Genomic DNA, 17,036 nt, shown 5'->3' on the forward strand with positions numbered 1-17,036 from the left:
TTTTTTCCTTCACTGAGTCCTGCCTTTGGCAGTCTCAAGTCCAGTATTAGCGGCACAGACCTCTCAGCCTCTCAGGGGCCAAGCCCAGCACACAGAAGCAAAACTCCTGTTCCCAGTAAAAGCCTTACAGCATCTGATTGGGTCACGTGTTCTCCTCCAAGCCTAGACTGTGGCCTGGACCACGTGGAATTCAGGGATAGCATCAGGTACACCAAAGCTATATGGACTGAGTTAGAGAAAGAAGAATTCAAGCTGCAGCTATCATAAGAATAAAGAATGAATACCAAATGGCAGAAACAATGAATGCCCACTATAATTAGTGAGTGATCTTGAAGCTGGGATTTGCAGAAACCTTTTGTCTTAGCTTGGATTCCCCCCAAAAAACAGAGCCTGAGATAAAGGCTTGCATAGAGGTTGTTAATTTACAGAGATGAATCCCGGAAACAATTGAGAGCTAAAAAGAGCAAAACAGGAAAGGAGAAAAACACAAGGTAAAGTACAATGTGGAGATATGTAGGAGGAGTGACCCAGGAAGGATGAGCTTGTTGATCAGCCACCATTCTCCATCGGTCAAGGGTTTCCCTGGGTGTTAATTCTTAGCTCCAGGCTTGAGCATACATGAGAATAGCCTAGTGAGTTTCTACAGGTGGCCCACACTGCCAAGTCAGAAAATCCTGGAGGCACAAAGAGGTAGATAGATGGTGTAGCTGGTTTCCATGGTAATGGTTAGAATAAAATGTAGGGCAAGAGGATGTGGTGGCGGACAGGAGTTGGCCAACACACCTTTCCTCTTGGCTACTTAAATTGTTTTGCTTTGCTTTATTTATTATTGCAGATTAGTGTTTCACTAAAAATAAACTGTAAGAGGAAAACACCACAGGCCTGGGTATAGAATGCTATGAGGAACAGCAGGGGAGACTCTGGCTTGTACCCCGCCAGCAGTGGTGTCATTTAGAGCAAGTCAATTAATGTCTTTGACTATCATCAGTAAAACAGAGATGCCAACAAAGCCTACTTTATGTGATTTGAGAGAGTATTATTAGCATATAAAGTCATACTGTCACTTTACTTAAAATGTTATTTTCATTTCCACTATTCTTAATTACAAACAAAGGAGGCTTCATAAATTTTAAATTGTTCAAACAACCTAAATGGACTTTTCTAAGAGGCCCTTCTAACCACTTCAGCTTTTCTTCAGTGTATGAAGTTTGCGATTCATGGTGTTGAGGACAACATTTAACTCGTGCTGAATAAATGAGGGAGCACACCAACAGAAAAGTTGCAAAATGTCATTGAATTTGCCACAAGTACACCATCAAGATTTCCCCCCAAATTCTAGTTTCTTGAGAATGCATCACCATTATCTATGAAAATCTACTTGACCATCTAAAATAAGGGAGAGGTTGTTTTATATCCAGCCATGTGTTTCCAGGAATTTAGAAAAAAATGTGCACAATAGATTTGTTATCATTGACAGCAGCCCATATGCCTGAGCATTTGCTTTCCACGGTTTCTGAGAAATGTGCTGGGGAAAAAAAATGCTGAACCCAAATATGATCCTAGACGTGACACTGTGGCCAGGACATCCAGCCATGCAGCCCATTCCTCAGTCTCCGAGACATCACTGTGCCACCTCCAAGCCTCAGTCTCAGTCCTACATGGTTTGCTCTCTCCATGTTTCTCAGCAGAAGCCATCTCTCAGGCACGGAGCATCAGTGAATCAATCTCACTCCCCTCCTACTTTGGAAGATTCTAGCTTTTCAGGGACTAAAGGCAGGAAGCCACTTCTTCTCTCTCTCTCTCTCTCTCTCTCTCTCTCTCTCTCTCTCTCTCTCTCTCTTTTTATTCTTCAACCTGGCTTTAATCCTAAGGTGACTCAAATATTTTCAGCAGAAAACCAAACCACCCCTGGGAAAGAGTGTGCAAAGATGGTCCACATCACACTCCAGACTCCCGTGAAAGAAACACGTAAATGCCCAAGTCTTTTAGCTCCCAAGCTATCTCAACCTCTTCATCAAATGACATCACTCAAATCAGCTAGAGCCAATTGCCCAAAGCAACTTGATTGCAAATAGATCCCTGCAGGTGTTTAAGAAAATGTCTACAGAAAAAAAGTCCCTCTTTGAGCTATCCTCATCCATCTTCAAAAGGTGAATTGCATGGATGTCACACAGCCTATCTTTTAAGTCAGGCCATGTAAATGTCTCTCCAAATAAGATGAAAATCCATTCAGTTTTTCCTCCATCATGTCCTGACAGGCAAACAGACAAACTTCTATGCAGATGAGAAAGAAACCAACAGGTGGGTCCTTCCCGGAGGGATTTCTCAGCTCAGATATTAGGGAAAGAAAAATGGTGGGGATGACAGGAAGGTTAGGCAAAAGCATAACTGAGGTGAGGCTTTTAAAAAAGGAGCAAACTCTAATGTATGTGGGAGGGGAAGGTGAACCTCAGGTCAAATTCTTGAGAGAAAAGATATCATTGATCGACTCAGCCTAGGGACTGCTTCTTCTGAGATAACCAGCTGTGGTTGGGGAACTCAAGGAGGGCCAGGTCACACAATCTATTGTCGACACTGGAAGAACTTGGAGAGGGCAGGCTGATTTATGAGAAGGGGGCTGTGCAAGGGACTGGTACAGCAGAGGCTGTCTTTACAGACCTAAAGGATAAATTGTAGACTCGTGACAGCCATGCAATGATAGCTACTAGGAAGAGAATCTTCTCCACAATTCCTCTATGCTCAGACAGGTGCTGTATTCACCAGTCTGATCCTGTGTGGCTTGCAAAGATGGAAATAGAGGCTTCACCCTCGCTTCTCTATACTGTTATTAAGGATGAACAGACAGAAAAAAAGGAAGCTGCTCAGGGAGTAGAACAAAGATGGTCCCAAAATATGCCAAGCCACCAAAACACAACCACCCCATTCAGAATGGGAGGTCTGCATCTGGAGTAATGCATTCCTGCAAACTACAGCAGGGTGTGTGCAAGAAGGTCTTGCTTCAAAAAGAACAAGAACAATGCCCCCACAAGAGCAATGAAGCTCTCGGCCATGAACACCCAACCCACCACACATTTTGTAGACTCCTAGCTCACGAAGCCAAGGGCAAGGCTCTGGAGCAGGTACACTTTGATCAGATGAAGGATGGAACAGCCTCTGGAGATGTGCTTCCCAGAAACAGTACAGTCAGGATCTCATGTCACAGATCAGGAAACTGGAGCCCAGTGGGGTTTAAAGTCTAGTGTGACTTTACATAGAATGTGGGCTTTCCTTCCTGTCCAGGGCTCTTCAGATGCTGGTAGCAAGCTCTGGGTTTGAGGCGGAAGGACCAGAGAGAATATGACACTTCACTATCAACGCTACATCTTTCTGGAGCAGTCTTCTGAAACAAAGACCTTTCTCACTCCTCCAAATTGGGCAGCCAGTGCCTTGAAACACAACAATAGAAAGGCAAATGCTCCTTGACTTGACAGAGTCTGTTTATAATTACAGCATTAGCACAGACACACTTTAATTAAAAATCATGAAAATGACCTTAGCTGGGCTGTGAAGCCTATATATTAAAATCCTGGCTGAGAAGCCACTTTCTAGCCAACCTCCTATTTTCAGATGCCTGGCTTTGGTTAAAGGATTTCCTTTAGCCTAAAATTTCTTTGGTTTATTCTCTGGCCGCTAATGACCCTTTGACAGCATCTGAAAAAGAATCAGCCAAAAGTCCATCACTCAAACCTGCACAGATAACACTATTCTACCTCTGGTCCCACCAGCTGTGGTTTAGAAGCTGGGTGGCTGAGCCCTGCCACTGTCCACCTTGCAGGAATTTGGAGAGGGGACACTCTAATTGTCCAAAGGATCATGAGGCCCAGACTTCTCATTTTATACATAAAGGAATGGAGGCTCAGAGAAGACAAGTGACTGTCCGAAGCCACCACCCAGTGGTGGGAGAGGTGGGACATACCGGTAGCTAGTCTAGATGATTACTGCTCAGTCAACTGAAAAATAGATATAATTTTGAAATGATAAATATTATCCTCTCTCTTACCTCCCAAATTGTGCTTCTGAAAACATTAGTCTTCTAGATACTTGGTTTAATAAATAGAGAGACTGGAGGAAAGAGAAAGGGGGGATGGTAATAAATAAGTTCATCCAAGGCATATAAGCATGAGAAATACTATACACCATATTCCCTACTCAGAGATTCACACCGCACACTAGGGAATCTGAGAAAGAAGTCCAGCAGTAAAGAAATCTGTGTAACTCAAAACTCTCTTTCCAAGTTACATCTATTAACATCCTACAGACCCGGTGTTCTAGGAAGCATACTTTGGGACCTGCTGGCTTAGTGAGAAGAGAAATGAAATTTCAAAATAATTGGGCTGGAAAGTAAAGAAATTGAAACAGTCTGGCTCATGTCGAGCAAGAGTTCAGAAATGGCACCACGTCATCTTCAGTTTCTTCCCCCGTGTCTTTCACGCTCGGAACTTGGAAAGAAATGAAGGATAAGGGTGTCCTTGAGTAGCAAGAATAAAGAAGATAAATCTTTATCTGTAATTTACCATTAAAGGTTTGGGTAAAGGAGTGAAAACATAGACCCTGCCTTTACCTGTGGGTATTTAAATCCCAACCAGAAATATGAGGCTGAGAATAGTATTTGCACATATTTATAACTTCTTTACGATGAACTACTACGATTTTCTTTTCCCTCAAAGCTGGTAAAGTTACATTCTTACCTCAGAAACTGTGAGAAAATCAAATGTAGCCTTCAAATAAACTAATTTGAAAGGTTTAAAAAAATATTAGAGACTTTAAAAAAAGGAGTAAGGGACTTGAATATCCCAAAGTGTGAAAATGCTACATTTTTATACTCAAATGATTCAAAATAGATGAACAGAATGCTTCCAAACTTTCTAAAAATATGCACCTTCAGGCAATTAAAAAAAAGCAATCTAAAGGGTCATTTATTTCAAGAACCTAAAAGCTCGATTTAGCACTCCAGTGAGCCCCCACAGCTGACTGGATCTGGGAGACCAGGGCTGAAGAAAGGTCATTCACAATCCTCCTTAACTCCTTAATGATACGTTTAGCCAGGCTAATTTTAGACCTGTCGGAAGCTTTTGATTCAGTTAATCATAAGGTGTTGGTGACAAGACTGTGGTCAAAGGCGGGCATGGGCTGAGCTCCTTTTGAAGTCAGTTGGTGAGTTCATTCCTGGAAGGAGAGTGTCAATAGGTAGGTATGGGGAACTGCTCATAATTCACATGTATCTCCTGGGAGGTCTCTTCCCCCATCCCTATTGACCCAGCATGGCAGGAGACCCTGGGAACCATCAATGGTGGCAACATCTTGATGATCCTCATCTCATGACCGTCTTCTCTGCTGATCCGTTCAAACTATCTTATGCTTGGGCTTGGCTCATAGTTATTTTGGTTTGGGCAGGAAGTAGCTGGCTTCAAGTCAGCCTGCATAGGCTGAGGTTGTGATCTTCAGTCAAAGGAAATGCTTTAAGGATGTCAGAGGTGGATCTGCGTCATAGCTATTCAGGGATGGAGGCTCAGTGACAGGTCTTTTAACAGGTGCTTAAGTATGGACAAGAAAGGAAGGTTTTTTCGCTTGGACTCAGGGATGTGTGTGCCTACACCAGCTTCCAGGAAAAGAAGTGTTACAGTTAGCTACTCCTCCGGTTCCTTTAAGTTTCACCACAGGAATATCCACCCTTTTCTCAACATGGCCAAATTTTACAGGCGAATTTCATTACCCTACTATTCATTAAAGGGAATTTCTTTAGCCCTATGAGTTTTTGTACCAATCAACTCAAATCCTTTCCACCCCCTCAAAGTTTAACATGCTTCATAAAACTAACTATAGCAAAGAAAATGTCAATGTTCTACTCAAGAACTCAATACCCTGAGGGAAGGGAAAGATATGTGGTACTGCCACTGACTAGATTTCAACAAATTCTGATGCTATAAGGGAACTCAGGGCTAATCCATTATCACCCTTTCATTTTATAGGATGGGAAAGCAAGACTTAAATTTCCTCCCTGGACATCATAATTCAGCAGAACCAGAAAATTTCCATGGAGGAAGAGATCTAATATTATCTTTCCAATCTTTATCAATCATTCATGGTTCTTGCCATGGGTCAAAAAACATAGGGAACAGGAGGAAGACAAAAGGGATAGGAAACAGACAAGTAAAGGGTGAAACTTTTTGATGAGAAAAAGAAAGTTAAATAGCCACTGGCTTCCTGTCAGCCCCTTGTCATCACCTCTTTTTTCCCAACTATTTTCTTATGTTCTCTTTGGCCTCCTCAGATAAACCAAATATCAGCAAGTCTTACTGGAAATCCTTGGTCACCCATATCCAAAGGACAGAAGAGACAAGTATATCCAAGTAAACCCCATTTTCCAACTTTAGGACTATATATGTTTCAGTGGTTAATATTGCAACTGTGGATTTTAAATGCTCATTTCATTCATTTGACAGTCATCTACTGAACATCTGCCATGTGATTAGAACTCTGCTGCACACTCCGGGGGACATGAATATGAAGGAGAAACACTCTTGCCTCTAGGAATTTAAAGTTTAATAAGAGAGAGAGGAAAAATATTCCTCCTACTTGCAAAACTCTAAGACTGTGACATTTCACACTAACAATTATAACACAGGGAGGAATCAGAGAGAATCCCTGAGAGATTCGAGCTGAATATTATGGGAGTCCAGAGAAGGAATAAGTCATTTACCAGGAGGCAGGAGCCAAGAAATCTTCATCAAAGATGTGACATCTTGAGCTGGGGCTTGAAGGATGGAAAAGACTTAAACAGTAAGAGGACACGGAGGAGTGGGCTTCCAGAAAAAAAGGAAATGGCACAAAAGCACAGGAATGAAATATCTGTTTGGGAAACAGCAAGTAGACCAATTTAGCTACAGCATAGGATAGATTAAAAAAAAAAAAAAAAAGGACATCACAGCTGGAAATTTTGTTGGAAGCCAAATTGCAGAGTATCCGAAAGAATGAGTTAGAAAGGTTGGTCTAAATTCTCCAGGTAATAAACAGACACTGAACATTTTTCAGAGGATTGGCCTTTAGGCAGATTAATTGGGCCACAGTGGCTTGGAGTGAAAGACACTAAAGGAAGGAACCAGTTTATGACGGTCTAAACGAGAGATAAAGAGCACTTGCTATGAGAATGGAAAGGAGACAGAGTCACTAGGCATTAAGGATGCAGAAAGGGCAGGAATAATTTGGTGTGAAGGTCGAAGGATCATTTCCTAGGCTTCGTGATGAAAACAAAATTCCACCATGCCAAATGGATACTTGAAAGCATGAGCTTTTGAACCTACCACTGAGATGGTCTCACAACTGCCCAATGTTTGTTGAGTGATTGAGCGATTTTGCTTGTTGTAGGTTCAGGATATTTGTGAGATTTGTCTAAACTTTATTGTGCCTTCTACGCCTTTTTATGGTTTAGAAAGATCAGAATAAACAAACAGACAGCAGATATCACATATCTTAGACTAGAGAAGAGCAGAGAAGTTCTCATCATCTCCTTTCTGTTGTGTAAATACAATAACTATCTAGTGGTGGACTTGTGGCTGTTGAATATATAGAGGACTGTCCAAACCAATAATTCTGCCTCACCATGTCCTTCCTAGAGTCAGACTATGCTCCGGTCCCCATTCATTTTTATATCAGAGATTCATTTTATATCAGAGATTCATTTTAAAAATTGACATTATTGAATTGTTAAACCCTAGGGAGGGTCCTCTATTAACAAATACACAATCTGAACATAACATTGCTCTACCACTTATTCACTGAGCATCCTCAATCACCTTGTCAGATGCTAAAAAACTGGGGGACAGATAATAGCCCTTTTGTCTTACTTAGCTGCTGAGATAGACACATGGTAGACCATCTCTTTACACAGTCTTCACTGATAAACCAGAAGCCACCTGACGCCTTGTCATTTTCTGCATGCTCTCTGTCTGATTTGGATTTTTATTCTTTCATGCACTCTTTCTTCTGCCTCCCTCCTCCCCACCTTAGCAAACACCTAGTGAGTGCATGGTGTATGCCCAACCCAGGGCCAAGAGATGCAGCTACAGAAAGAAAAGACAACAGTCCTTTGCTTGGTGCAGATATTAATGGAAGGAATTCATGTGCCCTGTGGAATACGTCCCCGTGAAGACAGGCACCATCTTTAACCTACGCCCGTTGTTATCGGATCATTAGTGCCCCAGAGTGGTTAAGCATGCGGCCTGCAGAGTCCTAGGACAGGAGGGATGCTAGTGCCGGCTGGCCCACATACTAGCTGTGAACCTCATGAGTTATTTAAACCCTCTATGCCTCAGTTTCCTCGTTTGTAAAATGGATGTGATAATACTCAGTGTACCTACCCCTTAGGGTGGGTTCTGGGAAGAATTCAATGAGACAATTAATACAAGGAGTTTAGGACAGCACCTGCTGTCCACTACAAAACACTGGATAAAAATTACCATTAACAGTAGTAATATCTGACCTGTGATCAGTCTGCAAATGACCACCAGTGGGTGACAGGGTGACAGTCCTTCCAGGTGGGAAGAATATGCTTAAAAGACTTGCCGATTCTTCTCAGAAAGGTCTAGAAAGCAATGCCCGTTTCAGCGTGCACATCACAGGAGCAGTTCTTCTCGAGCCTGTGTCACGTTTTCTGTTTTATTTCTCTCATTTTCTTACACTAGAAAAATTTCATCTGCTCCCAATGTTCATTCCCTATTTAAAGACACAGCTTTCAGTTTAAGCCAGCAATTCCCTGCCAGTGCTGTCACCACCTGGGTCTGTGGCACTGAAGGCCCGCTTTGCAGCAAGAAGGGACACAAAAATCACTGCCGTTCCATCCAGAGGGAGTTGCTGGTATGCAGGGTGGGATACAGGATCCAGACCCTCAGAGAGGAATAAGCAACAGAAACCATGGACGGCAAACAAAACAGAAATGCATTCCTCATGCAAACACTCAGAGCAATTAAAAATAAAATGGAGCAAAGAATGGTCCAAAACAGAAAACTGTACTGGGAATGGAGTGGAATGCCTTTTAAATCAAAGATCAAATTGTGCTTTCTTTTCCCTATTCTCTGAAACTGTGGGTCATTGCTTAGATGAACTGATGGCTGTTTTCAACATTTACATGAAACACAACAAAGAGCTGGACCCTGGTTACCAGGCAGACTACACCCCAGGAGATCGGAATGCATCATTAATTAAGGTGAGGCTGCTGCCGAGATTGGTTATCTGGGAGCTTCAGGGACCCCCACACACGTACTTTTCTAAGCCAGAGCAGATTGCACCTAATAAAGTTTTCAAGGCGATTCCGACTTTCTTCAAAGTTCTTCACCCCATCCCCCGACCTCCTCCTAGGCATTTCCAGCCTAGTTACCCCCACACGCCAGGGAAGGCACGATCTCCTTCAAACACCATGCCCGCTTCTCAAACATTATCTGCAGAAACAAATTTAGCATTACACATTACATCACCACCTTGCTGTAGATGACGGACCCAGACAACTATCTCCCCCGTGGGCCAAGGTGATCTGGGCAGCCTGGGGCACCAGCCTGTCCAAATTGGAAGGGGGCAGAGCTTCTTGCTGAGCTGATGCTCTTAAGCCCAGCAGATCTAGGAATTCTATTTTATTTCTTTTTCTTTTTTCCTTTTCTTTCTTTTTTTTTTTTTTTTTTTTTTTTTTGCCTTTAAACATGCAGATCAGAATATAAGACCTAGAAGTTTTCCGTGCTGCACAATTTATGCTAGCTCATTACCTCCTGCTACACTCCAAGGCTTTGTAACGGAAATTGGCTCTGATTTCTGAGATGGGCATTACATCATCGTCTTCTTTTAGCACATTATGTCATCCCTGCTGAGAGGCATTATCTAGGGTTGGCTCAGCAGTAGCAATTTTTGTGGGCCGACTGCAGTGTTCCCAAAGAGCTGCTGGGAACCACAGATTGAAATCTGAAACATTTATCTTCTAAAAAGCTGAAAAGGGGGAAAGATGTTCGCATCAGACCCTGTTTATTTTCCTTAACCCTCTCCTCTCTCGGCTCCTTTTAGATTACAGCGCAGCAAATGCCAAAGATCAATGTGACAGGGGTGATCGTCTTGAAATGACCACTGCTAGAGGTGCCAGAAACGTTGCTCCTCATTAAAGGCTGATCTACCGGACACTTGCCATGATTCTGACTCAAGAGGTGTTGCTTACAAAACACCGCCATTGTGTTCACATTGATAACATAGAGCATCCTGACTAATTCTTGGGTTATTGGAGAATTTCTCCTTATGGTCTGTTCATAAATATATATGAATGAAAACTACATACACATACAAATACATGCTTGTCCTCCTGACCATGTCACAGCCACAAAGGCACACTTCCAGAAGATTTGTATTAGAAATAACTTTTATGTGGGGAACTGAGCTGATATTATCTCTTCTCACTTCAACCATGAAATTAGAAGCCCATTTTGTATCTCTCCATCCTAGGCAGGATTAGAAACCATTGCACAGAGGGAATAGACAGGTGCTTTCAGATAAAGCAAAGAGATATTCCCAAACCCCAGAGAATCCCAACACCTCCCTTGTCACAAAAGCATAATTATGGGGGAAAAAAGTCTCTAAATACCAAAAGGAAATGGGATACATTCAACCGTGACTAAATTACAATTTCCCCCTTATACACCAACTAATGAGATTCGTTGGGTGGGGAGTAAGTGCTGGGGGAGGGATTAGAAAAGAGGCTATGATAGTCCTTTCCCCAGCCCACAATGCTGCATTTCTTTTCCACTGACTTTTTTTTTTTTTTTGTAGTAAATACTTTTATGCTCTCAGTTGCTTTCTGTGGCTCTCAAATTGTAGCCACAGCCAAACAAATCACTTTATAATTAAAACGGAGGCAGTTAACGCGATCATTTGGACCCGCCCAAGGGCCTTGCTTCTACTGCTACCCTAAATGATCTTTCATGCTCCTTGACAGTGCCCTCCCCCCGCCCCCAATGGATCATAAAGCTAGATGGCGCCTTCATCCTGTACCTAACCCGGGGCCTGGCCATGTGAGCAGTCTGAGCATCCTCACAGGGCTTGGGATGCCTGGCCCCACACTCATGGTGTAGAAATTTCCAGGTGACATTGTAGAAAACAACTGATAGCACCTCTTCTTTCATATTTCATACCTGTTGCCATTTGCTTCTTATCTCCTAGAGGGGACAGTGTGAAAATTGATAGTATGATCCCACAAAGATCTCCAAGGCTTTCAGATGGACAAGTGCCCTATAAAATAGCGTTATTTATCAGCTAAGGATATTTACAAGAATCCTCTTACCCCTACCCTTCCTCTCCTTTGTCCCTTCATCTCCACCCCCTCCCCCTTAGCTCTAGGAATTTTATGATCTGAAGGCCGAAATGCTTTAAATCTTAATAACTACAGGTGCCACTCGGGATACTGAAAGGAAACTGTATATACTCATGGCTTGACTTGTTCCAAGCTTTTAAAATTGCAGCCAAAGTAACTGCTGCACCATTGAAAAATTCCACTGAAAAAGCAAGCAGACTTCAACATGTTAAGATGATTTTCATGTAAGTTGTAAAATATTAAATAACCAGAACTTCTATCCAATAATAAAATTACCTGGCCCAGTCATCCTCTTTCACTTTGCAGGAGGCAAAAAGGAAGGCTGTGTGCCTGCCTCAAAATGTTGGCTGGCTGAACACCAGCTTCTGGCCACTGCAGGAGGGGACTGAGCATTACTTCTCCCTCTTCCTCCAGTGCACGGTATGTCCCAGTAGGCTGTGCCCAATTCTGCAAAAACAAAAATGTTCAGGATGCCCAGAAGCCCTTGGTGTACTCCGCAACCAGGTCAACTGTGGAAGAGGGCCAATGTGTGCTTGGCTCCATAACAGGACAGCCACTGGCCATGAGAACCCAAGGAAGGAGTTCTTCCTGCTTACCCTCTTACAGAGAAGAGGAAATCAGGTCCAAAATCTGTAGGTAATTTCTAAGAGTAAGTATATATTTTGGGGGGATCAGATTGCACAGTGAGAAATCAACTATTCCCTCGTGATATGCCAGAAGAAAGGTGGCGAGCAGGGCTGGCCAAGCCAGAATAGGGAATTCATGGACCAAGCTCACTGGCTGCTGACATGACAGTAAAACCCAGGCTTGGAGTGAAAAGGGAATTCTGGGCCTGGCTTCAGCCTTCTTCGCCAGCTGCCTTGGCACCAGTCACTATGCTTAGGGGGTTGGCAGAAGGGGAACAAAACAGCGAGAACCTTTCAGGCTCTCCTGGACAGAAGGCACATGGAGAATTGGCAGAGCCTCTCTTGTCCCCACCAGCTGCCCAGAATCACTATCAGGATCACCTAAAGCATAGGAAAGCAGACACTGGTTTTATCAATGAAGGTCCCAATCCTATGGTCCAACAGCAATGCCAGGATACCAGCTGTCCTCACTGCTTGCTCTCTGGATGCCACCCTAGAGTCCCACTGTCAGTCTTCTGGGGGCTGGTGGCATTTTCTTTGCTGGAGAGCCTCTCGTCCCTCTCAGAGTGAGCCCTCAACAGTGCACCTTCAGACCTGTGTTCTCAAGAACAATCACACACCAAAAAGACTCTTTTCTATAAATGTAAGCATGTCATGAAGATCCAGACTACAAAAACATCAAGGATCACAGTTCAGACCCAAAAAGGTGACAGAGAGATCTGCCTTACCCAGCTTTGGAAGGAAATCAGGCAAGTTCCCTTACAATACAAGTCCAGACTATTTTAGTTCAGAATTCTTAATTTCTAGGAAGTACGCATTCCCTTCACCTATATTCCAAGGCCAGGCTAAGCCCCTGCCTTTTTCTGAAGAGAGTTTTTCCTTCTTAGATGTCAAGTTTCTACTCCACATTTCTTCATGATCTAAGAGCTGTCTCTTGTTTACCTCTTAAAAGAAGCAGTAGATTCTCATTAAACCTGGACAAGAGAATTAGGTAGACTCCATTCATTCATTCAGCAAGTATCTATAGAGCCATGGCAACTATGTGCCAAATATTGTAAAACAAGTTGTGGCGATGAATCAGACGTGGATTCAGCTTTTCAGGCACAGGGGAGACCACAGACAAGCTACATTGATGAATATGTGTCAGAGACTGCTAGCCTTTCACCCAAATCCCTCCACATCTTCCTGGGGACACGGCTAGTGATACTTCCCAACTTCCTTACCAGTTAGATGTGGCCACATTCCTGAGTCCTGGTCAATAAAAAGTAGATTGATGGTTATCAGGGGGAAAAGGGGGTGGGGAGGGATAAATTGGAAGTCCAGGAATTGTAGATCCATACTACCATATAAAAAGTAGATAAACAATAAGATCCTACTGTATAGCACAGGGAGCTATATTCAATATCTTGTAATAACCTATAAAGAAAAGAATGTGAAAAGGAATATATATATGTATGTATGTATGTATCACTGAATCCCTAAGCTGTACATCAGAAACTAACACAACATTGTAAATCGACTATACTTCAATTAAAAAAAAAGTGGATGGAAATGAAATGCACCATTTCCAGTGAGGCACGTGTGAGATACCACGTGCTCTTTCCTCCTTCTGCTGTTTGGGGTAGCAAGATCATCAATCCCCAGAAGTCAGGTGTTGAAGAAGACGGAGCCTCAGACAGCCCGAGTTCCTGATGGCCCACTCGGAGGAAAGCCGCCATCGCAACCCCTTCACATTCAGGACTGGTACAAGAGCAAGACATAAACTTCCCCTGTGTGTGTCCAACGCATGATGGGGTCTCTTTACAACAGTGGCCAGCTTGCTCTAATCTCGATGAACATTGACGTGACCTATTGAAATGGAAAGATATTCAGTGTATACTAGAGTAGAATAAGTTGAGAAACTCTTATTACAGTGTGATGTTACTTTCTAAAAATACTATATATGTAAATGTGCCTACGCACACAGAAAGTCCTAGAAGTATGTACAACGAGGTATCGGTGTTTTTCTCCGGATGGTGGTGGTATAGAATGGCTTATCTACATTTCCGGATATGAAATACTATTTTATAATTTAAAAATAAAAGCTATGTTTAACATTAAAAAAGAAAAGTACATCTTGAGATGGAAATACAAAGGCTTAGCCTCTCAAAGTGGGTAAAGATTTCCTGAGGGAAATTAGGAAAGGCTTCTCAAAGTGAGCATCTGTTAATGACCTTTCTAATGCTGAAAATCTGTAAATTAGTTACAGCCTGAGAAATAGAACAGTTCAGTTGTACAACACCTGGTTCCCAGCATTTACACATTGAGGTCTTGTCAGTGGAAATCAATTCATCAGAAAGGATGGAAGAGATATGCCCTTTGCCTTTACGAAGTGCTAAGGAACTAGTCTCAGTGGCTGTTTGGGCTGTGGGGGAGGGGTGAGGAGAACAAGAAGTACTGAAAGTGTCAGGGGAAGGAAAAAGTGGCACCCTTACCTTTCACACTTCTGTGCTTTTTCAATATTTTGTTATATGCATTTATTACCTATCCTAAAAATATTTTTAATTTTTTTCTTTATGAACTTTTGTGCTATATGCATTTATTACCTATTTTTAATGCCAAGTTCTATGTCCTTTTGTAAATATTAAGTCAGAGATTATCTTTGAATTGTTTAAGAGCAGAGACAGATGCTGAGCAAATAAACCACATGATAATTTCCTAGCAGAATCCTACAAAACCATAGATCCTGTTGGTCACTGCAGCAAAGATTCCCCTTTTTATGTGCAAAGAACCTAAATATGTCCTCCCCATATACTGGATGGAAGGGCTGGTCAGTGAAGGGTCACCTCTGCTTTCCTCCACCATCTTTAAAAGTGCTTGGAGAAAGCTTTTCTTTTACAGTAAGAATTGGAAACCTTGCAAAATACAGTGCACCAAAGTTCTAACCACTCTTCTTCTGCCATGAATATGTCGAAGGGTAAGAGTGACCCAAGAGAGGAGAGGCAGGCCACCGACTCTCCGGATTGGGGAAGATTGTTGCAGGGTTGAGGTCCCTGCAAAACAGATTCTGAGATGGAGATTTGCCCAGAGGTGGCTTACTGGGTAGGGGTCTTGGGAACACCAGTGAGGTTGCAAAGGAAGCAGAATTAGGCAAAAGGATGAGTTGAACTGTGAAGCGGTCACAACAAAGGTTGTCAGTGGAGCCCACAGGGACCCCTGGAGCTGGGATGGCCCTCCAGAGTTGTCCCAAGCTGGTGCTAAGCCTTTATATGCCCTCAGGGTCTTGGGCAAGCAGCTCTCTTCAGCCAGTTTTCTGGAAGGGACTCAGTTGTGAGACATCAGCAGGCATACTCCCAAGAGCTGGGGGAACAAGTGCCCAGAATCGGGGTGTACAGGATAGCATCCACCAAAGAGCCGTAGCAGGATGTCAGTTCTCCTTTCAGTCTATATCCTACCATTAAAAGATCACATCAAAATCTGTTCCTGTCATTTCTCTTTGAAATTCCTCAACAGCATCCATCACTTATGGGAGCAAATAATCTTCCTAAGCAAGCCCATGAGGTTCTTCCTGGGCCTAGAGGCTGCACCCCATGAGCCATTTCGCCCACGGAAACTCAGCTCCAGCCATGTGGGACTACTCACCAGTCCCAGAAATTACCATCTTCTTTCATGGCACTAAGCCATCGTACACGCTGTTCCTTCTGCTAGAACGCCGTCTCCACTTTTATCCTAGAAAATCCCTAATCATCTCTTAGTTATCAGGATAATTTCCACTGGGAAACTTCCTCAGCTCCCCTGGGCAACTCATACTCACTTTTCTCTAAATTTCCATACAATATGTACATCCACACCAGCCCCTGTAAGATAGACCAGCTCTGCATGTCTGTATGCCTGCTAGACTGAAGGCTTCTTGAAAACACAATCAAATCTTCCATCTTTGTAGCCCATACATAGGTAGCATTGGATTAAACTTTTGTTTCATGAATAAAGAATTCAATGTGGAAGAAATGGTATGGGCAGTGGAAGCTCCATCGTGGAACAGCAGATGAATTCTGATTAATTGACAGGAAGGGAGATGGGAAGTAGGGACGTGGGGAGACGCAAGGCGTTTGTAGGCAGCCATGTGCCAGAAACATTCAGCTTTTGCGTCATCTTTTTTCTTGATATCTATTGTCTAGATTCAGCCTAACGGAATGGAGAGCGTATTAGGGACTCTTATGTGGACAGCAAAATTGCTTTTAGGGTACAATAACCAGAAACTCTCCCAGGGATGACTTCAAGGAAAGAGTGTTAGACTGCACAGATCCTGGGCTGAGGCTATTAACTAAATGAGATTGTGGGTCTGAGGAAGCATCCCCTGTCTGCATATTCTCCTGGAGAATCTCTGCCAAGGACAAGAGGAGCTGCCACATATGCATAACATGTTATTTAACTTTTCTGCATGGTGCTGATCAATCAAGGGGTTCATGGGGTGTGGGCAATGGGGCTGTGTGAACTGAGAGTATTTAGCCAAAGAGGAAGCTGGTCCCAGGTAACAGATAGAAGGGGAAAAGGGATTTGGCTCACTCTGGACCACCTTATAAAGGAAAAGTGGAAGTGCAGGCTCTCCTCTCATTCCCATCCTCATTCTACACTTCTATCCCCGTGAGAAATGGAACTATCCCAAAAGACAATGAAAAGCGATCATATCTCAGTAATATATTGAGCAAGTCACACTTTTTTCCAGAACCCCCAACACAAAATAATACACTGAATAATGAAGCAAAATTATCCAAGGTCATTGTAAACAGGCATCGAACCAAGTTTGGCTTCAATCAAAATGAAATTTAGGTCTGTCTGTATTTTCAAATCTTACTGCCTAATTAGAGAACCAGGGACCAGTCGTTTGGGGGGAGAAAAAAATATTCTATTTCCTCAGGAAATGCCACAGGGGCCACAAAATCTAATCTGCTCCAGCTGGAGAGGAGGCTGGGGGGTTATTTAAGCTCACAAAGTAGACCTTCTCACGTTTCCTCCTGCTCCTCCTCGACCAAGGTTTAGGTAGCTGTTCCCAG

Source organism: Camelus dromedarius, chromosome 3, assembly GCF_036321535.1.
Source record: "Camelus dromedarius isolate mCamDro1 chromosome 3, mCamDro1.pat, whole genome shotgun sequence".
NCBI classification, from domain to species: Eukaryota; Metazoa; Chordata; class Mammalia; order Artiodactyla; family Camelidae; genus Camelus; species Camelus dromedarius.